The sequence below is a fragment of the Equus quagga genome, chromosome 17, assembly GCF_021613505.1.
Source record: "Equus quagga isolate Etosha38 chromosome 17, UCLA_HA_Equagga_1.0, whole genome shotgun sequence".
Taxonomy (NCBI): domain Eukaryota; kingdom Metazoa; phylum Chordata; class Mammalia; order Perissodactyla; family Equidae; genus Equus; species Equus quagga.
The window spans coordinates 56,642,714-56,669,898 of record NC_060283.1 but is presented as its reverse complement, the minus strand read 5'-3'; the positions used below and the strand labels follow the sequence as shown (position 1 = coordinate 56,669,898).

Here is a 27,185-nt window from a genome sequence, read left to right as displayed (position 1 = left end):
GAGCGGAAGAATCACACGACTGGAGAAGCAGCATCACAGTGCTGCGCGCAGACCAGAGTGCTGCAAGGCAGGGGGCAGGAAGATCAGTCTGGAGACTGTTCTAAGAATCCAGGTGAGGGACAACGGTAGCTTGGAGCAGGGGAGAAGCAGAGGAGGTAGAAAACATGTAGGATTCCTTCTATATTTTTAGACTAAAGAGGTGACAAAAATTTACTGTTGGAAAGAATTTGACGTTAGGATCAAAAAAAGGGAAAAGAATTCTAGACAATACCAAGATTTTGATCTTGAGCAACTGGAAGAATATAGCTCAAATGTACAGAAATGGAACAAACTCTAGGGGAAATATGTTCAGAAGAAAACGTCAAGAGCTCCATCTTTGGACACGTGAAACCTGGAGGCACCTGTGGGAAATCTGGCGTCAGATAGTACCGGTAAGCGTTAGTATTCATCCTCTGCTCTTTAGTAACAGATCTCCTGAGTTTAGCTGGGCATGCGTCTTAGCCTTCCCGGAAGGGTGGTGTGGCTCTGTGACTTAGTCATGATCACTGGAGGGTAAGAGAAAATGATGTGTGCCAGCTCTGGACTGTGCCCTTAAAAGAACTATAACGCTTTCTCCGTTCTTGTCACTAAACATTGGCGATAACAGAGGTGGCCTACCAGCCTTGATGATCTGCATGAGGGAGATTAACTGATACATTGCTTGAGTCAACATATTTTGGGGTCTCTATTTTATAGCAGCTTAGTTAGTGCTTAACTAAATATAACGTCTAAGCAAAGATATTGACTAGGCAGCTCACTACTTTGTTCTAAGTCTGTGTTCAGGAGAGAGTTCAAGGATACAGACATGCAAGTGGGAGTCTTTAGCATCTAGATGGTATTTGAAGCCAGGGGACTGGATGAATTGCTGATGTCCAGCATTTTCTTGAGACAAAAATCAATTTTCTCCCCATTCATGGGTCAACTCCGCTATGATGAACGGCATGACTTTTTCCTTTGATTGCCGCAGACTCATAATAGCAGCCAGAATGCTAGAAGATGGATGTCTCCATGAAGCCCAGAGCAGAAAAGTGAGCTTTCACCTTGGAAGAAGAGCATGCCATCTTATTTTGCTATCCATTATTTTATCATACAGAGGCAGAGTCTCTTTTTACTTTCTGCTTCGATATTTAGGATTACAGACCTGGTGCTAAATATTATGGGCTTCTCACTATGAGTGGTCATATCTTGAAGAATCCAGAAGGCAGAGATGGTCTGTTTGACCAGACAATATCTATCTGAGTGGTTCAGGTGAGTTTGACTTTTCTGGAATCCATCAAACCCCACATCTCTCCATGGTGTTGCTCATCATTCCAATTCACACATGAATACAATTGAATTGGCAGTGATAAGCATTTGAGTTTGGGGAGTTCAAGCTAAAAATCATTCTTCTTGGAAGAATTGAACCTTTATGCGAAAAGTTAGACATCATGTTTTATCTTGCAAATTTGTTTCCTTTGTACACATTAGCCACTGAAACTTCATCGTGAAACTTTGTAGACCAAATTCATGCATCGTCCCTTCTCTCTAATAGTAGTTTTACTGAAGCACTGGGAAAAAACATATGTAGGTATCTCTCTCATATACATGTGTATTGCTTTATACAGACAGCACAAGAAATGGAAGGGGTTAGAATTTCACCAGACTGGAAGGCAGGATGGGAGCTCTAAAGTCTCAATGGACCATGAAAGGTTCAAGACAGCCTGGCTGTTGATGATTGTTGGTGTAAATATTTCAAGATATCAGTTATAGTTACACTTTTGTCTTTGACTTTATGTTATGTAATTAGCTAAATTTCTCTGACATTAATGTATCTTTTGAAAACCTTATATCCTAGGACTACAAACACAGCATAGCATTGGTCCCTTTTTCTCCCCTAGCAAGGGCCCCTGGAATTAAGAAGTATTAAATAGATTTTCTTATTATTATTATTATACTTGTGATTTCAAATCTATTGAGGAATTTTGGCTCACAAAACCATACTTAATAAAGTCCTTCAATAATCTACTATGGGAACAGAATCTATATAATTAAATAAAATCACAGACATAGTTTATTGTGTATCAATGTGTGTATACCAAATGTATGTGAATAAGTTTTATTGGGCCATGAATCTGAACACCAACTGAATCGGGTTGCTCCCAGATTTGCCCAGCATTTTATGAAACCTATTATTCTTATCTGACATTACTGCAGCATAACAGACCATAGTGACATTTGATTACATTCCGTTTTATTATTGCTTTGCAGCAAATTGTTCTCACCAATAAGCGATAAAAATACAGAGGCACTTGTAGCACAAACATGAAGACATCTGTTCCCCTTTTTGTGTAGTAAGAGTGTCCGGAAGGGTAGGAACGGCATAGCCCTAGCTTCATTATCTGCCCATCTTGAAATAATTGTATCAAATTTAGAGAGTTCATGTATTTTGCAAGCTAGGAAAAAGCACGTTTCTAGGCTAATAAAAAAAGAAAAAAGTTTTTAAACTATTTTATCTGTAACTGAAAGAGTGACAAAAATGTAAAACATTAACTAAAAAATAAGTTTATATCCTATGTAAATTATTAGAATATTGTAAGCAAATCAGCAATTTTCCTTGGATATCGATGTTCACATATCCTTTTTTGTTACGATAGTAGTCAATGCATTTATAGTGGAGAAATATACTCTGCGATAAATATCCACAAGCTATTTGAAAATCATACATTTTTCCACTACTCTTTTAGACAAGTATCTCCTGGCAGTGAGGAAGTACATCACTGTAGAATTGATTTATGTGTTCAATTACTTTAGTGTTTTTATTTTTCCATGATTGTCATAAAATTACAATTATATATATCCATATATATCTATATGTGGGTCTGTGCATCTCTGCATGTATGTACATGACTTTTCTGTATAAATACTAGATATGAGGAGAAGATAGCTAAGATAAACTAATGACAAGATCTAAATTTAACTCTCAACTAATATACTTTCCAAAGTCTGGACAACTCTTCTATGTAAATTAACTTAAATAAATTTAAATGGTCATAGCTGTGGATTATTGGCTTGTAGTTTGATTCTGCTTTTTCATAGAGTTATAACAGTTTTAACTTTTTTGCCACGACACACGCATTGCGTTGAGATTTTTATTTTTCTGTTTAAACCCATTTCCCATTATCCAGAGGGTAACAACACTGAACGCATGTCACTAAAATGCTTTTAAAATTATTTCATAAGGAAACAGTAGGTCTATATTACCACGTTTATTATGTTTCTCAAAGAAAACTCTTTTACTCAGAATAATGTGACTACGTTCTTTTATTTTATTCATTTTTGACAAAGCGGAGTAGTGCCAACCAAACTGAACGATTTCTTGGTAATAAGCATCATCCCTGTTTGGGAACATCATGGCCTACAGGATCAAAGTTTATGAGAACAAAATACATTTATTTTGGTACAGATTTCCAACTATCTGTTTTCGCTAGACAATTACTCTATAATTTATGTAAGGATGGAATATTTTCAGCTTGCTGCCAGTATTTCAGAAACATTCTATGATGTATATAAGCTGAAAATGAATGTCAATTTGAAGAACCCCATGGATTTTTTTTTAAGTTATTTTACTTTCACTGATGAAAGGATAGATATCTTCATTTGTCTACTCTTTAAAATTTAGCATGTCAGTATTTTATTAAATATTTTTTAATGTCAGTATCTGTTTAAATGACTTGCAGAAGCCGAGGTAAAATCAAAATAAGAAATAATGTAGAAGAGAAAATAGACCTAAATGGGTAAGGTAAAAACAACAGAGAGAGAAACTAGGAAAACACTTTGAGATCCATAAACTGAGATACAATGTGATCTCCCGAACTTGTTGTGAGGAACAAATAAAGGAATCTATGTAAAATATTAAATATGGGATGCGGCCTTTTGGGGACAATCAATACATGCTTTAAAAAATAAATTAAAAGCAATAAAACATTGCATGGTATAAGAAAAGTGAAAGCAGATTGGGAACTACTCATTACCCACTCCAACTAGCTGTTTGGTATAGTGTCCGTCACATATGGGCCTTTTTTCTAATTTACCATATGAGAAAATTGAATGCAATCATCTTGAAATCTCTATGAGTGTATAAATTAGAAAATAAACCAAATCACAAATTTTCTTTCAGAGGAGACTAAGCACACAAAATTAGAAAAACTTTAAATGATAAAAGAAAAGCTCAAACAAAAAAAACAGAAAAGAAATAATTTAACAAAAGACATCAAAAAGGAAAATTAAAATAAAATAATAAATGAAGAAAATAAGGAATAGTAGTGAAATACTCAAGGCCAAGAGAGAGAATCTGATACATGAATGATTCAAAAAGGCTTGGCACAATAAGAAACAAAAATTATATAAATGGGCCTGTGCAGTACAAGCTGAAAGACTGATAACAAAAACAAGTATTCCAAAAGAAAAAACATGAATACATTTGAGAGTACGAAATACAAGAAAAGTGTGAAATTAATGTTGAAAGGGGGACTTCACTTTATGTGACTTACGTTTTATATGTGTAATATAAGGAGACACGTTTAAGAATGTTGAAGGAAAGATATTGGACATAAATTTCTGTTCATGAGAATATTGATGATGTACTCACACCATGGTACATAAATACTACAAAATATAGACTGCTAAAAGAAACCTGATAGATCTACATGTGTTAACATTTAAGGATTGCCAAGACTTGTTTATGAAAATGAAAAAAAAACACACTTATAGAAAGAGACCTACCAAATTGATACCAGAGATGACCACGAAAGGAGGCCCAGGATTGGGTGAGGGGTTGTTAAGGCTGGTGTGACAATCCTAAAGCCATGAGCCTCTGCAAACCTCCCCTTGGGCACAGTCACGACATAAGAACAATAAAACTGAGCTGAAATGCTCTCAGAGGGTTTGTGCTTGTGAGTGGCTTATCTCCTTAGATTAACCCGAGATTTTACAGACTTTTCTGAATGTAGTTATGATTCTTTTTCCCTTCCCACAGAGGGCCATCTTATTTCCTAATTCTTCCCAAAGCTGGTCCTTTCCCAATCATGAATCAACAAGTAGGAAGAGCTCCAGCTGGTTCTGTGAGTTATTGTATTTAAGATTCAGTTTTTCATATGGCAGCTTCCAAAGTAATTAACATATTTTCCAGTTTGTCAAGAACAGAGTGTAAGAAATCCTCCCTCAAGATTTCCAAGCTCCTTCAACTGAGGAAAAAAGTTAAATCTGGGAGCAAGTCGCCAATGTGATTACCTACGCTGAGACACCCGACTGAACTTCTACCTAAAACTACATCCCTCTGTGAAGGAAGAGAAAACATGAAAGAAAACCTTCTCATTTCCACTTTTCCATGTAATTCATCTTGCATTCCCACTCTCCTAACGCACAACCTCAAGACATGGAATACAAACATAAAAATCTAATTAATTACAAAATGTTTTATTATTCAGATACTCTTAGAATAGGAAGTTAAGTGCAGACTCACTCTGAAGCCAGATGGCGTGGGTCTGAAATCCGAATCAACCACTTCAAGCAATGTTGGGCATGCTACCTACCCTCTGTGCATCTCAATGTCCTCATCTGTAAAATGTGACTGCTTGAAATGTCCTAATGACTTTATCAGTTTTAAAGGAAATAAATTTGTAATATTCTTGGCCCAATGCCTGATTATTTTTACTAAATAAGTTTTAAAAATAGACTTTTAAAACAATTTGCATTTTAAATGGAGATATTATTTTATAAGGCTTCATAAACATCATATAATATTCAATATGAATGCTGTCCCCCCCAAATTATAGAGTTACATGATATCAAACAGAGAGAAAACCAAACCAGGATAATGGATATTTATGCCATTGGGTGGCAAAGTAGACACTTAAATAAAAATTAAATACAATAAAAGAATGAGTGGAAGAAACAGAAATGTGCAGAAACATGTAGAATTCATATTTAATCCCATCAAGTCTCACAGTCTTTATTCTTTGGGCTCATGAAATGGAACAGTTTAAAATAGTCACTGACCACAGGAAGGGTTAGTACTCTTTAATCCATGACATTTAGGGTTCAGATTTCACTGGGCGTAATATAAAAGTGATTAGTGTTCTAGCTCCTCAGAAGTGAGAAGCTGTTTATGGTTTCTTTTCCATGCATGGACTGTGATAAACAGATCCCAGAGAATAGCTGGAATAGGGCCAGGGCAGGCAATTCAACATGTGGACATACTTTCATAAGCTGCAAAGAAAAATTCCATGACCTCTGCCAAATGCATTGATCACAATCCCAGAAAATAGTATCTATTCTGCAAAACCTTTCCAGAAAATACACACTATTATAAACGATTGCTAGGCCTTCATAATATTAGAGACAACCACCAGTCTTTTTGAATTGTGCAGTAAATTATTGCAATTTACTTAAGGACCTCTGTGTGTGTGTGTGTGTGTGTAATAAATTATAACTTTGTTTTAAGCTTGGTTCTAAATTAACTCACTGTGGTTAAAAGACAAAATTCTGGCAAAAATTACTATTTTTTTAAAAATGTGATTGATGTAAGTACTGAGACATGGAAATGTCTTTTGATTTAATTTACAGGCAATTGTATAATAAAGAATGTAGTAAAAAGGTCCAGCTCCAAAACAGCCCTTTAGGCTTATTTCACATCAGAAAGCAGACATGGATTTGTTATAAACTCTTACGTTACACTATAGGTTTCATCTTTAAGAGATACACAAGTCAAGTTTATCTTTACGGAATATTTTCATTTTCATTCTAAAACTGAACGAATGTGTATCATCCTTCTTCCTATGCTACCTGATTGATCTCATGGGTCTTAACAAGAGTGTCTACTCATGCAGTGAAATGCTGAAAGGCAGTACATTTCACTCTGAGCTGTTTAGTACCCCCAACATACAGTGAATTATTTTTTGTAATCAAAGAATTTAAAAACCTCCAACCTCAACATGAATAGCACGGCGCATTTCAACCTTGACCAGAACACTGCACGATAAGGTTGCCAGTATACCACACAAAACCCCTCATCTGTACATGGTTAGCACTTTTAAATAACTTGGAAAACAAAAAGCTAGTAGCTGCTATTAGCAATCTGTTGACATTTCTTGGGGAGCCATGACTCTTTTATAGTGTTCTGTAATTCTATTCTATTCTATTATAGTGTTCTGTAAGTTCTATAATTTTGAACTGACTTAAGTATATGAGTTTTTATATGTTGGCAAAATTGTGTTTTCTTTTCTACCTCCTGGGTGATATGTAATTAGAGAGTCTCGTTTATCACCTCATGTACAGATCCCTTTGAACAACAGAGTAGGATACAGTACACAGTATAGAGCTACTCAAAATACAGATTGTGTATTGTGTTTCTTAATATTGAAATATTTCTTACATGACACACTACAATCAACCCAAATGCACATTTTTAACACAAAAGAATAAGATAATCAAATATAAATGCGCTTTTAAGATAAGCAATATTTTGGGGCTGGCCCCGTGGCCGAGTGGTTAAGTTCGCGCGCTCCGCTGCACGCGGCCCAGTGTTTCGTTAGTTCGAATCCTGGGCGCGGACATGGCACTGCTCATCAGACCACGCTGAGGCAGCGTCCCACATGCCACAACTAGAAGAACCCACAACGAAGAATACACAACTATGTACCGGGGGGCTTTGGGGAGAAAAAGGAAAAAATAAAATCTTTAAAAAAAAAAAAAAAAGATAAGCAATATTTTTTGCCTATGAGAAATAAGTAAAACTTGGTCCCCAACTTTTCTTAAAAATCATCTTGCTGTATATTTTCTCACATTCAATTTCCTGACAAATACAATCACTTCTCATACACATAATTAAAATCAGTTCTTTTCCTTCCATCATAACAGGCAAATCTTTAGATCGAACTTCCAGTTTATCACAAACTCCTTTTACTCAGAGCTTTCTTTCTTCCCTCTCTTTATTGTCATTAACCATCATAGCATATACCTGGGAGATTAACCTCACTTGCTGGCTTCTGTGATCCACTCATTCCTTGAAAGTAACAGCTTGGAGTGCTAGACCTGAGCTGGATCAGGAGTCCAAAGAATATGAGCTGAGCATAGGGATAGGATAAGTCTTGTTCTTGAGATAAAAAATCAATAGAAAGGGAGCCGGACCTGTGGCCGAGTGGTTAAGTTCATGCACTCCGCTACGGCGGCCCAGGGTTTTGCTGGTTCGGATCCTGGGTGTGGACATGGCACCACTCGTCAGGTCACGGTGAGGTGGTGTCCCATGTGCCACAACTAGAAGGAGCCACAACTAGAATATCTAACTATGTACTGTGGGGATTTGGGGAGAAAAAGCAGAAAGGAAAAAAAAAAAGATTGGCAACAGTTGTTAGCTCAGGTGCCAATCTTTAAATAAATAAATAAATAAATAGAAAGGATCAAAACTGAAAAGAAAACCAAACAGACCACCCAACTTATGTGTAAATCTAAAAATCAAGTAAAAAAAATTATCCATCTCTCCATTCATCTATCCATTCAGCAAATTTGCATCACATCAGTGAATGAGAGAGAAAGGTCTCTGTTCTCTCGAAAGAAATATTCTAGAGGGAACAAACAGTTAAAAAAAAAATGTTATTCCTTAATTTAAAAAATAAATCCATCAATAAACAAACAAGAAAACATTAGATAGAGATAAGGGCTATGAATGAAATCAAACAGATAATTTTACAGAGAGTGACTCTGCAGGGCAGAGGACAGGGTGCTGGGTTACTGTAGATGGGATTATTTAGACAGAGAACACCCTTCTGGGGTCATAACTTTTCAACTGAGAATTGAATGATGAGAAGGACCCAGCCATGGAAAGAGTTGGGAGAAGAAACGTCAGTCCTTGACTATCTGCCACCTTATTTCTTCTATTTTAAAGTGCACATGTTTTTATATATAAATATCTCTGAAATTGGGGTGCATGTTATAATTTTTACTAGCCAGATGACAGTCATGACTTTGTTGTAACTCTCCACACATGTGTGACATTATGTCTGATGGCATAATGGCACAGTTTCAAGGCCTTGATGTTTAAGCAAAGAAACCATTTAAGAACCATTTAAGGAAGAAATAGGAGTTAATAGGAATTTGTTATATAAAAACCTTGCACTAAGACCATCTGGTAAGATCAAGAAATCATCAGCATTAACGTTGCAGAATGATTGTCGAAAGTTTGGGAGAATATCCCAGGAACTAGTTTTAGTGCTCAATCACCAAGGCTCTGATGGCACAATGAAAACAAAACAAATAGTTGAGGAGCTGGCCTGGTGGCATAGTGGTTAAATTTGCATGCTCTGCTTCAGCAGCCCAGGGTTCACAGGTTGGGATCCTGAGGGCTGACCACAGCTCTCAACACGCCCTGCTGTGGCGGTGACTGACATACAAAATAGAGGAAGACGGGCACAGACATTAGCTCAGGGCCCCTCTTCCTCAAGCAAAACGAGGAAGATTGGCAGCAGGTATTAGTTCAGGGCCAATCTTTCTTGCCAAAACCAAACAAAAACAAAAAAACCAAATAGTTGAAAAGTGACTATGGGTTAGACTATCACTGGAAAGAAGTCTTAGGAATACCTTAACCAATTTATTTTGTACAGTTTTCAATTTTTATGTATGCACAAGAGTGACATGCTAAAAATTCCTGTCTAAAAATTCTAATATTAAAAGGCTCTTCAAATATGTGACAAAAGTCCCAAGTGATACAAAAGAATTATAGTTTAATTCTCAACATTTTTTTTTATTTAATGGTACATAAAATAACAGTTCTTGTTAAAATTAGTGGTGCCTTAAATACTGACATCATTACTCTTTCCAAAGCTCTACTATGTACCGGTCAGTAAGGCAGACAAGATCCCAACATTTACAGGGTTTTCACTCTAGTGGGGAGTAGAAATAATATAACTGAGTAAATTAAATAAATTGGTAATTACACATGGAGATAGTTACTACAAGGATAACAATAAAAACAATTATGTATAGTGCATATAAGTGGATATAGGAGGAATAGGGTGGGTTGGTGAATCTAATTTAAATTTTAAGCAAGTGTAGATTGTCTGAGAAAGCTTATCAGAGGATATAACTGTCAAACTAAGACTTGACAAAAAGAGTCATGTGAAGGGTCATAGGAAAGAATTTCAAGGAGAAGAAAAAGCATATTCAAAGTAAAATGATTGGTGTATTTCAGTAATGGAAAGAACTGGGAGACTGGGAATAATGAAGGAAAGAAGGGAGAATTGTCATGGAAAGGTTGGACCTGAGAGAATTGCATGGGAGGCAGAACAGGCAGGGCATTAGAGACAGCGTTAAAGAATTTATATTTTACTTTAGCGTAAAGAATTTATATTTTACTTTAAGTGCAAATGGAGGACTTTGAGGGGTTTTGACTGAGGGATTGACGTCCTCAGAATTATGTTTTAAAAGGATCTCTCTGGATACCCCAAAGAGACTAGATTATAGGTGGGCAATGGAAACTGTAAGAACAGTTAGAAAGCTATTGCAATAATACAAGTGAGATCTAATGATGGTTTAGAGCAGGATAATGGTGGTGGAGATGAAGAGAAATGAATGGATTCTAGCTACTGTTTCAGTCATAGGACTTACTGGGCCATTAGATGGAGGTTGAGGAAAAATAAGGATGACTTTGAGGTTTCTAATTTAAGTATTCAAAGGTATGATGATGCCAATTCCTGAAATGGTAAGACCAATGGATGAAGTGGTTGGGATGTGAGAAATGAGGTTCAAGAATTTAGCTTTGGATATTTTAAGCTAGAATATATGTTAGTCCTTCTTCGTAAATTCTATATGTACATTTGTATTTATGAGTGTGGAGTTCAGATGAAAACTATGATATATACTAGAGATTTTTTGCATATAAATAAGTTACCACAATATTAGTAGGTCTAGGAAGAGGATGAGCCTGTAAAAGAAACTGAAAACAAAACACCCTGAGAGGATATCCATCCAACAAAGGACGGATAACTTGTTGACAGACAATGGGATATCACACTATCCATTGGTCTTGACAACATGGAGGTTACTGACATTCTTGAAAAAGTTTGCTTGAATGGTGTGAAATGAAATTCGAATATAATGTGAGAAACGGTAAGAAAATGTGCAGATAACTCTGAAGAAGTTTGGTTGTAAAAGAGTGGACAAGCACAGGGAAATTCAAAGCAACAAATCATAAACTACAAACACTAGGCAAGACTTAGAGCAATAGATCTTAGTTAGCAGAGGTTGTGCCAAGTTTGCCAGGCTCATGGAAACCTCATGCAAGGTTCCTGTCTGGGCTCCTGTTACAAGATTTTGGAAATACTTGCTCATATTAGTTCTCTATAGTCGAGTGGGAACTATGGGCATTTTGTGGCGGCCGGTAGTGGGGGCTATAACATATGCCAGGCCTTGAAGAATGATACTTTTACCACTAGATATTTTTCATGGGCTAGCATAATAGCAGGGAACACCAAGAATTTTCACTTAGAAAAGGTTATATTACACTCATTTGCCATCCTGCAAAATTTAGATAATTAAAAAATAGAAAAGCAGATAAAAGATAAAATAAAAATTATCGCTTGAATGTTCTCTATAATGTTTGTTTCATCAAGAGTGCTAGATACATACTAAGTCAATCAAGTGAATATAGTGATTTGCTATAGATTTTGTTTGCAGAGATGAAACAAGAATAACACACCTGGTGGCGTACAGAGAGAGCAGAAAACCAAAACCAAAAATACTGCCCACAGCAGGGAGGGCTGGAGCAGGGATAGCTGGTAGTACCTCTTGGGTCATGATCACATAGCTGAGAGTCACATATTTATAGCAATAAAAACTGACATGACTGACATCCAGCTCTTATAATGTACAAGAAGTGAAACAAATGTGATCTTAACAAAGACAGAAAAAGGGCCAGGATTAAGGATTCATCTTTATCCTCATTCATCCATCTCCCGCTCCGAGCTAGCATTATTTCTAAATCTTCCTTCTGTGTAAATACTAGTTTTTTTTCCTGGCAATAGGAGAATGTCTGAGCTTGAGAGGGTGGTTAAAGAAAATCAATAAATAATAACTGCTTAATGACAGAAGAACAAACTTGTGAAAAGTATCCTTTTCATCATATAATCAATAAGAGTCTCCAAGTCAAAGGCAATAACAAAACTTTGAAACTCAAGTGTAGTTGGAGATAATTTGCTAGACACACACGCAGAAAATAATGATAGTAACTGCCATCTAGTCTGTAGGAAAATACTTTTTCTTTACAGAAACTTCCTTGCTAAAATAGCAGTAATATTAGTGAGATTTTACCAACAGATAAATCTTAGGAAGATTAATTTATTATTTTTCTCAAAGATGTAAACACTACCAACTTATTCCTGCTCTTATCATTTTTGAAAGAAGGCATGAAACCACATTGGAGCCAAAACAATGCTGCTTTTAAAATTACGTAAATAGATATGAGGTGACCTTTAGTATTACCTGAGATTATAATACTTTCTGTTTTATCTTAGCAATATGTGTACTCTTTCACAATAAATAGAGAAGGGTGAAGTAGAAAGGAATTCCATTTCCTCCTTTTTTTTTGCACTCTTTGGAATGTAGAGTGTCATAAACTTATTTTTCATTGGAGGAACTGATTTTGTAATATTCTTCATTTAACCTTAAACTCTACTCCTTGCCTCACTTAAGTAGAACCAGATAAAATTGAAATGCAGCACTAAAGAATTTCAAGCTTCACAGCCATCTGAAAAGGCAAAGGACAAAGAAAACTGATCTGTTGTGGAGGGAAAGACAGAGAATTGCTGAAGGGAGGTGGTTAAGTCGTTGGAGTATGACAAGGAATGTCTGAGGCCACCCAGGTGCCAGCCTTGGCAAGGCTGACCTCATAGCTGTGTAGTCAGCAGCACACAGCCCCCACACATACACAAACATTTATTTTTCTTTCTTGATCCCCTTATATATTAGGTGTCTCTTCAATTCCATGTTAAGTTGGCCATAAGCTGGTCAGGCATAACTAAGTATCTCTAAAATGAGACCCATGTTCACACATACCACACAAATATTTACAGGGAAAAATACTATAGTTTGAATTTAGAATCACTGAAATATAGACTAGGAAATCATTTTTGCTTCAGTGAACACCAAACTGTTTTCTAAATAGTAAGTTCTTGTTCTTTTTTCCTATCATCATTTTAAATAATCCCAACAATTCAAACATACACCATTCAATTGGTGTTTTTAATTTAATGCATTGATTACCAATTCTTTCTCACTGCTATTTTTTTTTTCTTCAAAAAGTAAGTCCTTGAAGCATGTTTTGGATGAAACTGCTTCTTGTACCAAATAAAATGTATTTAAAAAGGGATGCAGAATTGAGCTTGTGGATAGAGAACACTTTATAGTCTGGTTATTAAAGCTAATGAAATATGCATGACTAGAACGCTGCTGGTTTGTAGTCTTATTCTCCTTAATCATGGAAGGTTTAGGAACTTCAAAAGTTACCAGAGAAATGGCATAAAACGAAATAAGATAGTAGGTGCATGCTGCGATGCAATATTAGGCATCTTCAAGTACCTAGTTCTGTCTTCTGAATATGTTCTTTTCAAAAGCAAATGATTTTGTCAAATGTTCTTAATGAAGAATCAGTGAAATAGATTATACTCTTTGCTAGATGGCAAAGAAACAATGTGAAGCTGATCAATTTATGTAACTCTTTTTAGCTGCAATTTACAAACTTTTAACAAATGTTTACTGGGCTCCTATTTCATCCCAAGTGATCTGCCAAATGGCCCGGATTACGTGGGGTGGAGTGGAAAGAGCAAACAAACTGTGCTTCAAAGGTGCCATTTGTGAGGTGTTAATGTGTGTCATGCAATGCCAGGTCTTGGGCCTTGGAGGCAGAAAGTCTGGAATTCCCATTTTAATTACGCTGAGAGCAAACTAAGTGACCAAGCAAACTCTTTTAACTCTGAGCCACAGCTACCTAATCTATAAATATGGTTATTATGAAAAATCAAATTATGGGAAACACATGATGAACATTCAGTAAACACTGGTTCCTTCTACAGATTCTACATCAAGAACTAAAATTTGGTGATACTGAAATTAGAGCCAAGCTGGAAGTTGACCCATGATTGTTTAACTACATATTATGTTACTGCTTTTATATTTAAAAGTGATGACACTGGCCCATGTTCAACTGAACATGCTTCTGAATGAACTTTCCCAGTAGTGGCAATAAAGCCACAGTCATACCCTCTCACCCAGTCCCCCATATGAACAGATGATACAAATGTGTAAGGTTATTAATTATGTAATCGATTGCAATGGACAATGGGTTTTAGGTGTTGTACCTACTTGTCATTATTTATTTCGTAGTAGAACGTAAAGAATGCATCAAGTGGGAAAAAATATTCTCTATTGCAGTGGCATTCTTAATGTATTTGATATCTGAGCAAATACCTCCTCTATATGACAAAATTATTTTCATTAATAATCATGCGGTAATCATTATTTTCATGATTTGTTCTTTGGTTTAAAATAATTGATATAAAGTAAAGAATAAATTTTAATTTGTAAGATACTATTCAAAATCAATAAAAAACAGTTCATATGTAAACTAAAACTTGCTAGTTACCAAACAACTCATTAAATCTTGTAGTTGCCATTCTGTTTTACTATTTTGTAAATTTAAATACAAAGGACCCCAACTAATCACATAGAATAATAGACTTGGAATAACTCAAGTCCTATTGCTTCATCTTTAAAATCACTCAGCATTGCTATCATTGTTAATTTTGAAACTATATATAGGTATATGTAATACCACATACACACAGCGATTAAACACAGGAATATATAAATAACATGGGTTGGTCACATGAACTGTACCCAGAACAATTTTAAATCATTTTGAACAAACTTACTCTCCAAACTAAAGTGTGTAGCTGAGGCTCTGTGTGGAGGGGTCAATTGTAGAATTAAGAATTCTCCAAATTAATCTCAATATAAAACAGCACTTATTAAAAGATATTTAAAATGTGCTAATTTGAAGCTTGCACATATATTTTTGAAACTCAACAGTAACTAGCATTTGTTTAGAATTTAGATTTTTAAAAAAGTGTTTTTCACTAAGGTGTATTTTATAACTGACATGGTTTAAAATTCATGGTCTATGGTAACAATCAAAAAGACTGGCTTTTATCATTCTGTTCTGTTCTCCCCAACGTGCCCCTCATGTCTGCCCCAAGGGGCAGCACTCTCATGAGTCCAGCCTTGGCACACCGCAGCTCTGGCGTTGGAATTTCACCAGGTGAGGTCTTCTCTTTCCCACACAGTCACAGAATTAGTTAGGGGAACATTAACTGCTGTGATAGGAAGATTCAAAATGCATAATGGCCCAAACACATAGAGTTAGAAATTTCTTGCTCATGTAAATCTAAGTATTTACATACCCTCTATGAACCTGTAATTTTCAAAGGGTGATTTTTATAGGAGTGGAGAACAAGGGGGAATATATTTGAAAATCTTTTATAGACTAGGCTTGAAAGTGGCACATGACCTTTCCATTCGCATTTAGTTGACAAACTCAATTACATAACCGCACTTAACTGCAAAGGAGACTGGGAAATTTGTTCTAACTGTATCCTCAGGAAGAAAACAAGTATTGGTAAGTAACTAGTTGTCTCTACCACGCCTACTTTAAACCCTTTGTATCTGGTTTGGCAAGAATTTACCCCAGTCTCTGATATTTACTCAAGTCTCAACACAGCACCTGCCTCCCTTAACCGGAGTACCTTTCCATATGCCCCCATACCACTGGCTCTAGTTAAAATATATTATAATTGAAAGGGAGTGGAATATTGAATTCTCGGTATCATGAATGGAGTTTTATAGACATTAACTTCTTTCATCTCAGTAACTAATTTAATCTAACGTTCTTTCATAAAAATCTTTCCTAATGACCCATAAATACTGCCTAGAGACTTGCTAAACAGAGAAGTATGATTACACAACAGCTATTACAAGTCTTTCACCCACCACACAAGTCACCCAACCCCTGAAACCAAGAACTAGAAAAAACTGACTTTGTGTCTATACCATCCCTATCTTTACTTCCTTTTTTGGGAACAATTTCCCCAAACGTAATCTAGTTTCATGCCCAGGGAACTTACGCCCTCAGTTTGCTCCATGGGGGACCCTTATATCATCATCCAACCAGGTTATCCCCTCTTTGACCAGCATACCAGACATTCCCTAACCTATTCCCTCAGTTACTACTTGCTCATTTCATGACTCTCTCTCAAGAGAGAGATTATACAGGTCCTAGGTTATACAGAGTCACTGTGAAACTAATCTATGCCATTGTTTACTAATACATAACACTTGCCAAACACTGGATATTACTTTAATGTAATGAGCAGATTTTCATAAGACACACATGAGAAAATCAAGCTACTTTCTTTATGAGAACATGGAATTTAAGCAAAATGGGGTACAAAATTTTAATAGAGGTGGGACTTGACTAAATTATGTCTCAACATAAATGTTGCAATTACTGAAAGTTTACATTCTAGAAGACAGAATGGTGGAGGGCAAGGTGAAAATAGTGACTTACTGATTAAAGCATATTGTGTCTAGTTTTGAAGGTAAATTCCTGGCCATAGATATTTTGTTTTCAATAAGTTAAAAGAAAATGACTCAACGTGAAAATTTAAATATAATGTGGATATTCTGTCCATTTCACAAAATATATAGTTAGCCTCATTTCATTACTTAGAATAGGCATTACACTTTTTCAGAATATAAAGGTATAACATTCCCGCCAAGGCAATGGAACAGACATTTGTTTTGACTTCTGGCCTCTAAAATAATGAGAACATTTCATCTACTGCCCTATTTATGTAAACAATGAGATTCTAAAGTGAACAGAGGCAATCGTCAGGCTCCACATCAGCCAAATGCCTTCAAGCAAATAAGCATGACAACCATATAAGCTTTAGATTCTGGGAAACACTGGTGAGAGTGAGGAAAATAAAAGCATGAGACGCAGTCAAAAACAATCATGTTCTATGCACGACTCCAGCCCTGTGCCCTTTGAAAAGTCATTTTTCCTCTGTAAGCCTCAGTTTCTTGGTTGGTTGGTTTTCCTTATCTGTAAATTAAAGCAGTTGGTTCCTTCCATCTCTAGACTATAGTATTTACAAGTGTACATACTACTTAACCAACACAACTGCAGGCAAAAATAAGATAGTATTTTATTATGTAATCTTTATTATTTACATAGTAACTACAAAATAAATAGTAAATAGTAAAATAGTATTTACTATTTTTAGTATTTACTATATATTCTCTAGTAGAACTTACTATTTTTAATATTTACTATGCAATCTCTTCTATTAAAAAAATAGTTCAATCATCTATTACAATGCATACAATAGTACACCAGTGACGCTCATTTATCACATAATTCCAAAGCACTCAGACAGAGAAGAAGGAGAAATTTAAGTCTTTTCTGTCCTGAAATTGAGGAACAGTTCTGCTCAGAAACAACACCATTTAACATGGGTCACACACCTTGAAGAGTCACATAATCCCAACAGCAGCAAGAACGATTCACTAGGGCAGAGGCAGGGCCCTGACGATTTGTTAAATTTCACTGAGACCTTTGTGTGTGTGGGGGGGGTGGGGGGGGGGGGGGGGATCTTGTTAAATTTCATGCCCTGAACTTCATCTGTATGTAGAATTATATTTTTTAATTTTCCCTGAGAATAATAATCATAACCTTTTCCCAAGAGTGGGTTTGTTTTCAACAGAGCCAATCCCTCTACCACCCACCCAGGGAACAAAACTCTCATTGTCCTGTGGAGAAGCCAGCACTGTGACAACTAGCAGACTGCACCTGTCCATTCACTGTCATCAAATGCCAGCCTGGGGGCTGCCCCTGGTAAGAGAGCTCTGACTTCCAAACCACAGAGCAACATACTCTGCTGAAAAACTCTTCCGTGTGCAAACAGAGGTTTAGCAGCATGCTTTCCTCCTGGGAGGAAAAAGAGCACGCCTCTCCCAGCACGACTTCAAGATATATCATCCTTTGCAAGCTCAGTATGATGAATGAAGTTATAGTAAGCTTCCCGTGATCGTCCGGCTTTCAGAGTTCAAAATGAAGGACTCATGACAAGAAAATGATATTAGTATGGCATCAAACTTACATTTGTCTTGCAAAGCAGTAATTACTTGAATCACTTATAGAAAGTTTGAAGTTTTTAAAATAAAAAATAGCTTTATACAGCAAATTAAAAAGATGTTTAGCAGAACTCTGCCCCCTAATCTACAGCTCCCAGAGCAAAGCCCTCGGTGTAAGTTTAGCGCGACTCGAAGCCTGGTTTCAACCTTTCATCTCTTAGGTCAAGAGGACAGGGAGTGAGTGCTTTTAATTGTTCCCTCTTAGTAGGAGATAAGTGTAAATCTCCTAAGAGTCTTAAATAAATAAACACAAACCAACAAGCAAACCAAAAGAGAAGTTAGCTGCATATAACAGGAATTTACTTCAGTGTCATCTTTCTTTATTCTGCCCTCAGTTAACACAGTTTGTGATCTCACATTCTGGGTATGTGATTTCACAAATCCTGACTGTTGACTGTGGCAGCTATCTCTGTAGAAACACATACAGAAGCTGAATGTTTTATCTTCAATATGAGTGTGTCTGTGTGTGGGGGGGGGCAAGTATCTGAGAGAGAGAGAGAGATAGAGATATGTGAGATAGAGAGAGAGAAATAGGGAGAATATGATTGCATAGTTCATTTGTAATTTACTCTTACTTTTTCTCTTGGCAGGATGTTTCAAAAGAAAGCCATGTGTTTTAAAACATAAAAAAAAAAACAAAAAAAGAAAACCAAAAGGGTTCTTGCAAGACAGACCCTAGAGCAGTTTGAAAACATCAAATAAAACCCCTCCAGCATGTTCTCCCCACGTGATGCCTTTGTATATTCATTTCAGCCTGTGGGCACATTTCCCATGACACATAAAAAGTTTCAGTGCCTTGTTGATAGATATAAGCATATATGGATAACCTATTGCCATTCTGTCTACTGGTTCCATAATGCTTTCTGTAAAGTTAATCTCATATGAAAATGTATTCTTGGAAGCCAAATATGATTTCAGACCATGACTAGAAAAGTAGGATTATATCTAGCTGATTGTGTTGTTTCTTGGATATTTGTCAAAAACACACAATGTGCATGGTTATGTATCATAGTTAGAAACTATCTATACACACATTAATAAATGGTTGTATCTGTGTATATATATGTATACACACATATACATACATGCATGTTATATTTACATGGAGAGATATATGCATGTGTGTGTGTATGTATATACATAGCCTCTTTTTCTATTATCTATTTATAAGCCTATTTTTGTATGTTTCTCTTTGGTCTTCTAATTTGTCTTTTGCTTAGTTCTAGGCATGTGTCTGTGTTTATTTTCCTTTTTAAAACTTTGAACTAGATATAACCTGTTTACCTGTATGGAGTTATTGTTACAGTTATTTTACAGAAAATTGATTCTGTAATCTAACATTCAGATTAATGTTTTAAATACTACAACTTTTCTGCTAAGTCACAGAATGCAAAGAGCTAAAGCAGAAATGTAGAAATAATTGTTATACGCTTTCATGTCATGCAAACAAGAGAGTCATGGTCATTATTTGCTTTGCATTAGAAAACCTTCGGTCTTGTGTTTAGAAATAAAAAAACTGTATTGGAATTTTTACAGTGGTTCTAAGCAATCAGGGGTCTAAGCTGTCAATTCCCTTACATATGGGGTAGAAGAACACATACAAACATATGATTTAAGTCTGTAAACATATGTGAAATCCACTAAGACGCCTTCCCTAAGCCTTTATCTGTGGAGTAAAGAGTCTAATTTTAGAATGCAAGCCCCAAGCTTCACGTGGTGACTGAGTCTAGAAACCAAGCTGACTCTCTGCAGGTGTCCCCCATCTCCACTGTTTTGACAGCACATGGTTCACTTCTTTTTCACACCCTGACAGAGAGACCCAGCCGCGAGACAGCAATGAGATACCAAAAACACTATTAGAATTAGCCTGCCCCTTTTTAGAAGTTCAAGTTCTCAAGCAAACAATACATAGGTATTTTAATTATTTTTAAAAGCCCTAGAAGATTTTTAAAATAAAGATATTTTAAAATAAACCTTATCTATTTAAAATAAATCATCAAAATATCCTTCTTGCAAGTTTAGCAAGTGAGGAGGGGTGAAAAATACACTTTGTATTGTTTCTGCTTATTTAGAACTAAGTATGAAATATCTATTCATTCAAATCCCATTCTTTCTTATATAAGGGGGATTTCAAAGAAAGCAATGATTATTGAGTTTCAGATACAGTATAAAAGTAATCTCTGGGGAAACAAATTCTTAGCTGAATTGGTTCCTGTACCCAGCAGGGACATTTGAATGCTTTGAGAGGAATAAGACATTAAGAAATGAACAACAATGGAAAGGATTTGCTTGGCACCACTGGGAAACCTTGGCTTAAAATGAGTACTTAAAACCAACTAAATTGGTTTTGTTGCTCAGCTCATGTTCTTTCTTTTTTTCTCTCCCTAAAAGTCATCCAAAGGTTTTTTCATTTTTGTTTTTGTTTTTCCTGAGATTTCACAGCCTTAGCAGGGAAGTAAAATAATTTATTAAAAAATAATGGGTCTACCTTTAAGGACACATAGCCAAATATAAATGCATGTGGATACTATTAATACAGCACATTGATATCCCCACGCTGGGAAATAAATACATTCTGAACAATTAATTCCTGATAGAGGTCCTTAGATATCCACATGGAATTGTGTTTTTAACTAAAGGCTTGAACTTCAGTTCTCAAGTGTTCAGAAAGAAAAGATGCCACATCATTCTCTGCTGACTTGGAAGGGTTAAGGTCAAGTCCCCACTTGTCCTAAGGAAGGAAGTTGAGCAGTGAGCAAATGTGACTCCCACTTTGCCTTACAACTTCTCAGGAAGGTAGGCAGCGAGTAGGTATTATCAAGAAGAAAGAAAGGGGAAAAAAATCCTAAGAAAATTCTTCTTTCATTTCAGAATTTCAAACTCAGTGCAAGAGGTATTAAGTGATTTATCTCAGGTACAAATGGGATGAGACTATGAATCTTCTGGTGGCTAGTGAGGTTAGGCTTTACTAAAATCAAATACATCTGCCAAAACAGAACCAATAAAGGAAGCGTCTTATATAGATGTGGCAAGAATTAACAAATTAATACTCTTAAACAGTGTTACTCCATTGAGAACTATATACAGAAGAGGGAGATAGGAAGGGAATTAACACTATTTGGGGCTAATCACTATGCTTGGCAGTTTGCATGCATTTTTTCATTCAATTCTCATTTTCAGATGAGGAAACGGAGGCACAGCACTTCAATGATTTTGACATTTCTCTCATTAGTTGCAGTGCTGCTATGAAATTTCAAATTTATCAGATTTCAAAACTCAGGTTCTTTCTGCTATTTCATGCTCCTGGGACTAGAAAAGAGTATGTTGGAAATATAGTCTTCATTATCTAGAAACATACCTTCTATCTAGAACACATGGGCTAGATTTGAAGCGTGATCATAAGTCAACATTCTCAGGCAAAAGATATATGTCTGGATCAAGAATCTTTTTCAATTGTTTTAGTTCTGAGTTCCATTTTTATCATTTTGCCCTCTCCAAAACTATTCCTGACTTTATGCCCAAATCTTGGAGTATGTCTTGAATACAACAAAAGCTACTTAATTATCTGTGATTGTTTACATGTTCTCATGAGTGAAGTGCTAATCAGAGAACTATAAATGGCACAGTCAGAGTTGGCTTTAACTAGCACAAACAGTATAGACATGTATGGAATTTCAGCTACGTTTGTCCTTTGTATCTCACCAATTTTATTGCATTTTTTTCCAAGGATTTTTTTCGACGTTACAAACTAGTTGGCTTAAACAGTTATTTGCAATTATATTTAGAAATGTTTCTCAAAGAGAAAACCACTTGGGGGCCCATCATTTTATGTTTATCTGTACATATGAAATTTAGAAACATAGTAAAATTTCGAAGCTTGAATTTCTATTAATTTTAGGATTATATATTACTATCTTTTCTCTCTAAAATTCTAAGGCTTTGTGATTCAGAAGGAAGTGTTTCAAAGCCTTCCCTGGTACTGAATATCTCTTATTAAGTCATATTTTAATGGATTAAAATATAAATAAACTGAAAAGTTACACTAAACCGCTTCCTGATTTAAATTTAAATCAGATGTCAAAATTGGCAGGGAACGGCCCAACAAACACTATTCAGTTTTAAATGTTTTTCAATATTTTTTATTTAATAATCAACCAAATGTAATATAAGAAGTCACTGCCCACAGTTAATACAGAATAACTGCATACAACATTTGGATAGCCACTTAAATTATGCAGATGATCTTCCATAAACTCACAAAGGAGTTGATAACCTATACTGTGACCTCTGATGTATTTATTTTACACAAATGATAGTTAGATTTTCTTAATTTTTAAGAGGCACTTGAGCCAAGACACTAATTCTTGATTCACCCTTTTTCCCAGAGCACCATAGGCCTGCATTTGAAGCATGATACAATTTTAATTGCAAAGATTTATCATGATGACATGTAATTTCTAACTACATGAAATGACAATGTAATGCATAGGTGTGAAATTCAGCTACACATTCACTATGTGAAAAATGATAGCAATGACATAGGCTGCTTCCCTGCTTCTCTTCATTTTTCTACCCATGCTATAGAAAAGATACAGCTATGGGTACACCAAGTACTACTTCATCATCTTTTCCATCTTTTCCTTGCAAAACATACTAAACAGTATTCTTTGAACAATACTATACAGCCCATGTCAAATTTCATAGTATTTTGTAGGCAGTTGATGAATTTGGATTACAGTTGGGTAGCAAACGAACTCCAGAATTTAGTTCACTTAATTTTTTTCCCACTGGTGAATGAGATACACACCTAAGCACATATAGATTGGCGTAAATTTTTTAAACAAATTTAAATTGCTACTTCCTTCTCTCTAGCACCTCGAAGAAAATCATATTTTTGGAGTAATATAGTAGAAACAGCACTAAACTGAGACAAAGACAAAAAAACTTATCTTGACAAAACACAACTTCTAAAGTTAAATCAAAACTAAATAATACACACCCCAAATATGGCTATTAATCTGTTCTTTTGAATTCTAGTGTTCATAAAGGAAAAGTCATGACGTCAATTCTCAATTAGAGTAGTTAATTTAATTCTGTTATTATACTCTATCATTTTAGTTTCTAATATCTGTAGAAATAAACCTAAAAACCATGATAAAAATGCTTCAATATCATAAATAATTCAATCCATTTATGCAATGTGCATCTCTTTTAGATTTCTTTAATTTTTTAGGTAAAGTATCTACAGTAAGCAAAATTTCATTAAGAAATAAAAATGAAAGAATGCATTGAAGAGATGACACCTGGACCATATGAATAATTTCACATATTCTCAGTTCATTCACACAGAGCAGAAGATGGTAAAGTTCAGTTTCACATGACTTCCTTCCTTCTCAGAATCTCTATAGCATGGTGATAAAAGGAAAACATGACTTCAAATCTGAACTCCTTAAATTGTTGTGTGTTCTGTGACATGTTACTACTTTAAACTGCAGTTTCTTTACCTCCAAAATGGAAACAACCATAGTAATCCACTAATTAAGTGTTATTGTAAGGATGAAGAAAGATAATGTTTTTAAGCCATTGACCTGTACATAGTAAATGCTTATTAATTATGAATATTATGATTAATAGTAGTACACATACCCTGGGCTCTATTATGCCATATAGATATTTTGTTTTCTAGATGTATTATGCTAAAAATGGCAGGTGAAATCATTAAAACCAAAGGCACAAAGACTAAAATAATTCTGGTAATATATATAGTTTAAAAACTAGTAGAATTTATAACAGGATTCTGGATGGCACTTCACTAGACATATAATTCTACACGATATAGAACCACCTCACTAAATATTAAAGCTGAGCGTTAGAGAATTGGGGAACAATTCAAATGAAAATATATTCACTATTTTCTTTGTCAATAGTTTCCAGGATATGCTCATTACATGTGTCATTAAAAAAAGACCTAATTTGGGGCTGGCCCCGTGGCCGAGTGGTTAAGTTCGCGCGCTCCGCTGCAGGCGGCCCAGTGTTTCGTTAGTTCGAATCCTGGGCGCGGACATGGCACTGCTCATCAGACCACGCTGAGGCAGCGTCCCACATGCCACAACTAGAAGAACCCACAACGAAGAATACACAACTATGTACCGGGGGGGCTTTGGGGAGAAAAAGGAAAAAATAAAATCTTTAAAAAAAAAAAAAAAAAGACCTAATTAAAGTTTGAAGTCCCTTTATTTCATGTAGATTGAAAATAAAAAATGTTCTCTCTTATATTACGATGTACAGCTGAAATTTATATAATGTTATAAACCAATGCTACCACAAAAAATAAAAAAACAAAAATACCAAAAAAAAGTTCTTTCTGATATCAGCCTTTTTCAACATTATTGATACTACAAAATCAAACTCTAATTTGCATCACAGAGTAAATGAAATTGAGTAAACTGAATAGTCTTAGAAGGAAGAAAAAGGTTATGGATGAATATTTTCCTTCACTTTTTCTTGTAAATATTCCTCAAAATTTTTATGGTTATTATGATTCAATAACCAAAACAATTTGACTCAGTGTACAATAGTACTATAGCTAGAAGATAGAAAACATATTGCACAAAGTGGGTCATAAAGTATTAAGGAGGGAGGGAAAATAAACAGCTAGAGTAATGAGGAAAAGCATTGTATTGAACTTCCAGGTAGGCTGACAACGATACAAGTGAAAAGGCACTCTTTTCTCTCTGACATCCTATAATAATCCTGAGACCTAGCTGACATGTATCACTAAGAGAGCAAAATTTAAGGGAAATTCCTAAAATAAGTGATGTTTTTTCTTTTTACCTTTGAACTATGTTTTCATCTCTTTCACCAACAGAGTGAATAAGTCAGCAAAATCTCAGGAAAAGAAAAACAATAATTCAAATTTCCTTTTTTTTTTCCTGCTTGAGGAAGATTAGCCCTGAGCTAACATCTGTGCCAATCTTCCTCCAGGTTATATGTAAGTCGCCGGCTTGAGAACCCAGGCCACTGAAGTGGAACACAGCGAAATTAACCACCGTACCACTTGCTACATCAAAAGGTGTTGAGCCATGCAAATTCTCACGTATCTATTCCCTGGTAGATATAGATAAATGGAAAATTCTATTCATCATTTATGAAATATTGGCCATTTCTACTGCAACTTCTTTCATATATTTCCACAGTAAACAGTTTCACCATTACAATAGCAGTTATTCTGCTATAATTCTAGGAAAATAATGAGAGGTTTGTTGTACCTCATTCTCTTTACATATTACTATATTTTATCAATTCTAAAATGTATATATTTTCATATTTAATATCTACAAACTCTTGATTCATGGCACAATCCTTTACAGTTACATTTGGCTTTCATTTCTCTTTTCAATGTGGTCTACAAAGAACAATCAAAAAGTTTCTTAAAATTGATGTTGACTTAGATTTAATGAACTATGGTACATATCTATTTGAGGAAACATATAGAAGGGTTTCTTTTGTGCCGTATTTCTTATTAAATAAATGTTATGTTATGAAAAGAAACTTTCCACATGGCCTGGGGAATTCTAAAGATATGGGCAGTGTCTATGCCAGAAATAACTCTCAACAGATTTTCAATATAGTTTCTCTGCTGTAATAATAATAATGACAATCTCCTATTCCTTACTTCTCTCTTTGAAGTCATTTAAGAAACAGAGTTTGGGACCTATTTATAAGTAGATACTTATACTGTGGGAACTGCGGGTAAGAGTAAAAATCTCGTTTTCAAAAAGTCGCATTTCTTTCAAACAGAAAACCAAAGTCATAACTAGCAGCTTAAAGCATGTTAAAAACCAATGCATGCCATCCAGAACCAGCTGACTCAAATATAAAATATTCTTAGATCTTAAATCACAAATGACATATTTAAATTTTATAATTTGATTATATAATCCTAACTCGCTTTCAATGATTCTAAAAATATATTGCTTCTTTTGTTTATCAAAAGCATATTTCTCAAATAACAATGAATAACATTTATTTCAGGGACTGCATTTGATACTATATATGTAATTTATAATTCAACTTTAACAACCATCTTACAAACTGAGGGTTCTCATTACATTCATTTGAAGGTGAGGAAACCAAGGCTGGATAAGTTGAATAACTTGCCTAGAGCAGGATTTGAACGGAGGGAGTCTGGATCCAAGGCCTGTGCTCTGATTCTCCATGCTATTCTGCTCGTAAATATCCTTATCTACTGTGTTGGGATCGGTAAAATATGTTGTCCCTTTAATGCTGCTCCATCTAATACAACGACCACTAATCACACGTAGCTATTTAAATTTAAATTAATTAAAATTAGATAAAATTGAAAATGCGTTTTCTCACACTAGCCACATCTCAAGTTCTCAGTAGCCACATTTGGCTACTCATCACTCAACTGTGCAGCACAGACTATTTCCATCATCCCAGAAAGTTCTATTGGACAGTCTTGCTTCACAGGGCAAAACAGATGAAAATGGAGACTCTGGACCATAAAAGCATCATCAGCAGCAGCAGCAGCAGCAGCAGCATCATGAACAAGGAAAATACTTTCCCAATGCTTTCCCACTGCAGCTGGTAAGTAAATATTTATCAGAAATATTTACTGAGAGAAGATAGGTATGTAAAGATAACTTGGAATAGCTCATATCTCAGCACAATGTCTTGAATATACAAGAGGAACAAAACAAAGCTAAGAAATATTTGAATTGATATCACTTTTCAAAAGAATCCTGAATTTTTACCAGTAAAATTGAGTCTATTAATAAATATTTGTGAGTTATGGCTAAGAGTTCAGTGGGCTTGGTTTTTAAAAAGCCATAGTTGAATGGCAGTAG

At 35.3% G+C, this 27,185-nt stretch overlaps 1 protein-coding gene across 4 annotated transcripts in view; it reads right to left on the bottom strand.

Annotated features, from left to right (window-relative positions):
• Positions 1-27,185, bottom strand: part of ERBB4 (erb-b2 receptor tyrosine kinase 4) — a 1,114,677-nt gene that overhangs the window by 490,658 nt on the left and 596,834 nt on the right. The window lies entirely within an intron of this gene.